The 6,499-nt window shown below is 31.8% G+C and overlaps 1 pseudogene; it reads left to right on the plus strand.

Annotated features, from left to right (window-relative positions):
• The first annotated feature begins 2,367 nt into the window (after window positions 1-2,367).
• Window positions 2,368-5,708, plus strand: LOC107886169 (NAC domain-containing protein 7-like; annotated as a pseudogene).
• The last annotated feature ends 791 nt before the right edge of the window (window positions 5,709-6,499 follow it).

The raw sequence follows: 6,499 nt of genomic DNA on the forward strand, positions 1-6,499 counted from the left end.
CACAGGTTGGACCATTCCACACAAGCTGCCACACGACCATGTGTCAGGTAGTGTCGATTTCACGAATTGCACTCCAAACAGCAGAAAAACACGATTTTCAGGTTTTTTTTTTGGACATTCTAAGACCTATATATGACAAAAATAAGAAGATAGGAGAGAGCTGTCATAGAATATTTAAGAAAACAACACAAAAAACACCATTGAAGCGGATTCTGAAGCAGATTTCCATCAAGATTAGAGATTCGCATTTGATTTCTTTGGAGATTATCATAAGTTTTTTTTGTTTCTTATGGTTATATTGTGTTTTGAATGTTTTTAATTTGCAAGCATGAACTAATTTTTTAAATACCTAGGGAAATGAACCTTATCATAAATTCTATCGTTTGATTTCTATTTTACGCAGTAAAGAGACTTAGATCTTGTTCTTAATTATGTGTGCTTAATTCTTAGTTTGATATTTCTAAACTATTGATTCATGTTTAATGTGCTTCAATCAGAGGAGGAATAGACCTTATTTAAGAGTAGATCTAGTGTAATTGAGTGAAGTTGTATGCAATCCTAGAAATAGGACAACATAAATCTACCGGATTAGAGTCAAACCTAATAGAGGAATCCATAGATCGAGTTAATGCGATAATAGGGGTTTTAATTAGAAAAAAAATTCAATTAATCAACCTAGAGTCAGTTGCTCTTATTCTTGAAGAGAGATATTAGCATAATTTAGGAATTTCTACGGATCAAGATACTAAGTGAAGAAATTGTGATCAAGATACTAAGTGAAGAAATTGTGTAATTTAGATTGATAATGACAAATGAAATCTAAGTGAATTATATCTTTGTTTACCATAACTAGACTATTAATTAATATGTGCATTTGCCTTAGTCAGATTTTTAGTTGGTTTTGTAGTTATCAGCTTTTAATGACCCTTGGGTTGCAAGTTTGAAACCTTTGGCTCTTATTTTAGGCCCCTTTTTTTTTTCTTTGGTCCAATTCTTTTTCTCTTTTTGTAATCTTTTTTCAAGAAAATTTAAGAAGACAACTATTCCTTTACCATCCTTATGAACATAGAGATAAAATAAATTAATCAACATAATTATAATTAATCATGAATTAACTAATTAAAATATTAAATTAAATATAAAGTATTAAATAAAAAAAACTTCCTGAAAAATGCTATATTTTGTTGTCCATGATTGCGAAATATAAATTTGATCTTCAGTCCTCGATCGATTGAATAAATCTGATTAGGTAGGAATAAAAGATTGTTATAAATTTCATAACACATATAATCTAAAGATTGTTTGGCTGAACGGTTGAGGTAAAGAGCTGGAGCCTAAATGAAAAAAAAATTAGAAGAGAATTGTGTTGATAGCATCTTATAAAAGAGTTAGAGGAACAAACAAATTGGGATGTATTATGAAATAAAGATAAAAGAAAATAAAGAACAAAGAAATAGAGAGATTAAGAAAATATATAACTTTTATCGATAGATAGAATGTTTATAATGTTTCTTCAAAAAAATATATTTATAGACATAAAAAGTACACATAATATAAATCTCTATTTTTAATAAACATTAAAATCTTATATATATATCTTCACATCCATCTATGTTAACTTAATGATAAAATATTGAAAACTTTACTCAAAAAATTTTTGGATATCAGTTAAACTTACTAGAAGCTTTTTAATGTGGTTAATCAGTAATTCTGCATGGACCACTTCAAAACAACTTCTAAAACCATAAATATTGATGTGGTTCTAATATCAAACGGTTGAGATAAAGAGCTTATTCTTTAATTAAAGCTTTAATGTAAAGACTCCATCATTATGACAGTGAAGAAACTTATGAGTCACGAGCAGAAATTTGACAAAAATGGTTTGGACGCTAGCTAGCTTAATCATTCACATGGTTTTTGAAGTGTATTAAAGACAGTTATTATGTATTGTTTGGTCATTGCCATAATGCATATGTCTTGCCTAAATTTGTGACAATGATGAAGGTGAAGCCACCAACTTTTGCACTCCTTGGTTCGTTGTTTAGCCAAATCAAGACTGAAAATCACACCAATATTTCCATGCAACCGGACCGCAATACAAAACAAAAATAAAAAAAGTGATGGAAAATGAATGGCTTAATCCAACATGACTCCAGCATTATCATTGCGATTTTATTACAGTTAAGACTTGAAAATAAGGGAGGAAATGGTAGGGACTAGGAATGGAGTTTGGGGCTAATAAAGGGCCACCAACCCACTTTCAGCCACAGTCTAGAGTAGACCTTTTACCTTTCTGGTTTTTTTTTTTTTTTTGGCATGCTGTTGAACGGGGATTTCTCTATAATATAAACCACCTTTAAATTGAAAAAAAGAAAAACAATACACCTTACCAAACACCTTCTTACAATACAAGACCTAGGTCTCTATCAGTTGCAGCAGGTGGAGATGGCAATAGAGGAAGTTCTCTCTGTGTGTTTGTCTTAGCCGATATTGCGCCACCTTTTTTAAGCTTTTGCACCAATTTAGCTCCAAACCGGCAGTGAAAGGCAACGTAAGCTTATGACAATGAAAAGATTAGCTTATTAAAATAGATAGATAGATAGATCATACCCATTCTTTGATCATTAGGGTTCCTCTCTCTCTCTCTTTCATTTTCTTTTGCTTCTTATTTAACCCTTCTCCTTCTCCATCCTCCCATTCTTCTAAAGTCTCAAACCCTTTCCATTTTTGTGGCCTTTCTTCTGTTTTTTCTTTATCGGGATTCGATCCGACAACTCCCCTTTCAGGCAGGCGTAAAACATACTTGCTTGTTTCTTTATATTTTTGTCGCCTTCCTGTCCAAATTTGGAATAAAAGCTTCTAATACTGCCGTCATATTTGGGAGAAAAAAGTAAAAAGGGTTGTTCGATCCAACTCTTGATTTTTGCTGGAAGAGAAGATTCAATCACCCCAGATCTGTATTTGAACTGTGAGCTCATTGTCTCCATTTTTCCATGACAATTCTACTAATATGGTTTTTTTCCCTTTAGATGTATGGATTATTTTTGTTTGTTTTTACATTTAAATACTTGTTTGAGCTGCAGATCTACAAGATTTTTCTGTGCTAATAATTAATAAAAGGTGGAACTTTAATACATTTGATCATGACTGCATGGTTATACCATTTTCAGATGCTTAAAAAATATGCATTAATCCCATGATTTTCAAGTTTGTTTTTCTTCTTTCAAAGGAAGCTGAAGAAAAAGAATAAAGCTAACTTCATTTTCTTTCTTAAGCTTCAACTATTTGATTCTATCATGATTATTACATGCAAAATTTCCATTATTGCATTACTTTTCTCAAATTTTTATTAGATGAACTTTAGAATAACCCAAGAGAGAAAATATCTTTTGCTAACTATACGTCTTTTTTGCTACTATGATACTATCTACTCATTTTATTCATGGAAACCTTGCAACTTCATCAACTGTTCTTGCTATTCTAATTTCAGTTTTAAGGATTTATCAAACTTTGAGACTAGTCATATGTTGATTCATTCTAAAAACAGAACCATTTTAATATTGCCACATTGATCTATTGCAAAGATGGTTTCAAAGTTATTCTACATTCAAATAAGAAATTCAATGCAGGAAGGATCTTAATTAGAATTGAATTTTGAAGTTTTGAGGGCACGTCATTGATTATAAAATATATTGCTTATATGATTTATAAATAGTTCCATTCTAGGTTGGGAAAAACAGGTTTATGGTATGCCTTATGTTAAAACTTTTTTAACTACCAAAGAGGAGGAAATGTTAAAACTTTTTTAACTACCAAAGAGGAGGAAATATTTGTTTTTTATTAGTTTTTAATGAAATTCGTTGTCAGTCATAAAAAAAAATTAATGTACTTGTAACTTGTGCATTATGTTAAATACATATTCATGCTCATTCAATCGTTTAATATGTGTTAATATAGATTAAAGATGCTGATAAGCACTACGATCTCTTGGCTTTGCAGGCCCAAGAAAAAGAAAATGAATGTACTTCCACAAGTTCCACCAGGCTTTCGCTTCCATCCCACAGAAGAAGAACTGGTTGATTATTACCTTAGAAAGAAAATCTCATTAAGAAAGATTGACCTAGATGTAATTAAAGATGTTGATCTCTATAAAATTGAGCCTTGGGATCTTCAAGGTATCTAACCCTTTTTTCCTTTATGTTTTTAAGCAATCTTTATGCTTATATTGTGTTTTGAGCAGAGATATGCAGAATAGGGAGAGAAGAGCAAAATGAATGGTATTTCTTCAGCCATAAGGATAAGAAATATCCAACAGGAAGTCGCACAAATAGAGCCACGGCAGCTGGGTTTTGGAAAGCGACGGGCAGAGACAAGGCTATTTATTCTAAGCATGACTTGATTGGGATGAGGAAAACTTTAGTGTTTTATAAAGGTCGAGCCCCAAATGGACAAAAGTCTGACTGGATTATGCATGAGTATCGCCTTGAAACTTATGAAAATGGGACTCCACAGGCAAGTCTTCTTTTTTACTACTTCAATTTCTTCTCGCTAATTATGTGTGTATATATACATGCCACACGCTTCTTTTTTATACCTTCATCTACAATTATGAAGAGATACAATTTAACCCTTTTCGTTTTTAAGACCCCTGAAAAGTATAACCATTTTCATCACCTTCCTACTCCTCCTTAACCTCACAGATTATTTTATGTAATTCATTAAAAAATATATTTTTATTTCAAAATTAATATTATTTAAATTTTTAAGCATAATTAAAAAAATTTAATTAACTTGATCATTATAATAAAAATTTAAATGTTAATGTAAAAGCGTAATGCAAAACTAAATTTACATATAGTAATAAAGCGATACAAAGTGTAATTTTAGTTTTAATAAAAACATATTTTAATGATAAAAAATTTACTAATAAAAATAAATATTATTCTGAAACATAATTTCCTAGATATACATGTGAAAGTAGCAGAGATATACTTATTAGTCATGAGGAAGACATGCAAGAAACCCTCCTTTTGGCTATTGTAACAGTAATAAAGTGCCAAATTCATAGATATATGTACCTATTCACTTATTATACTTTATTTTGAGATGAAATTTTCTGCAAAATTATGTTTTTCTTAAACTGATTAATGCAGGACGAAGGATGGGTTGTATGTAGGGTATTCAAGAAGAGAATAACAGCTATGCGCAAAGTCGGTGAACATGAATCTTCGTATTGTTATGATGATCAAGTCCCATTCATTCCCGATCTAGATTCCCCAAACCAAACATCCCTATCTAATAACGCTTACCACCACCTTCCCTATTCCTGCAAGAAAGAGCTTGATTTGCAGTACCAAGTTCCCCATGACCATTACCTCCAGTCACGGGATCCTCTAAGCTGCAATCCAATGGCTGCATTTGGCCAGTGCTCATCCCTCACACAGGACCATCATATTCAAAAAACTCATCACCAACACTTGAATGCACTCTTTGGGAGCCACAGCAATGAGCAAGCCGTGGATCAAGCCACTGATTGGGGCCTCCTTGACACCTTTGTTGCTTCTCAGCTTAGTCAAGAAGAAGAGATATATCGCCAATCAAAATAATTACTCAAATGCACTGTCTTCATTCTTCGCTGAATAAAAAAGGGAAGTAAGTAATGCTTTAATCCTCTGTACATAATAAAACTATACGAACAAAACACACCTTAACATTAATTGTTGAACTCCTAGATCTTCCCTAGTAGTACTAAATTAATGTCATATGTGGCTAGGCGGAGTGTTGCTTCGAGGAATTAAGTTGATTGCAGCTTTAATTGTCTTTTGCAAGTAAAGCCTTCTTTTTATTGTGGCATATGGGTTACGTATAATAGCCCGAAACATTGTTGCTTATTGATTGACCCGGCCGTTGATCATATATGTATACATATGTTTATGTTAATGAAATAGTGTTAGAAAAACTTTCATTTGCCTTTTGTTTAGACTTTTATATTACATCCTAGATTAATGTTTGTTTCAATTAACGACAAATAAGATTACCCAAAAAAAAAAACTGTGCAGGCAGATGAAATATTGCAGCAAGCATGCATGCAGGCTGATGCTTTCTAATTACTATTCAAAACCCTTAAGATGTTTGTCTGATTTGATATGATAATAAGTATTGAACAAATGTCTCATGCGAAAGGGACCACAATAAATGTCTAAGCTGTTATAAAATATCATCCAAACTTGAAGGAAAGAATATGAAAAAAAAAAAAAACAGTATTGCAGAATATGAAATCACGAAATGATTACTTGAATACTTTGCTGGAAAGTTTGGCAAATGGGGCATATACAAATGCGTGCGTATAAATTCTTTTCAAGCGTACAAGGCACTCAAATAGTTCAATATCAACCTAAAACATTAATGGAAGTTAAGTGGTGTGCTGGCTAGGTTTCTTTTATTGTGTATTATTATTTACTTCTTTCTCATAATTGGTGTTGGGGATTGATACGTATAA

Source organism: Gossypium hirsutum, chromosome A03 (assembly GCF_007990345.1).
Source record: "Gossypium hirsutum isolate 1008001.06 chromosome A03, Gossypium_hirsutum_v2.1, whole genome shotgun sequence".
NCBI classification, from domain to species: Eukaryota; Viridiplantae; Streptophyta; class Magnoliopsida; order Malvales; family Malvaceae; genus Gossypium; species Gossypium hirsutum.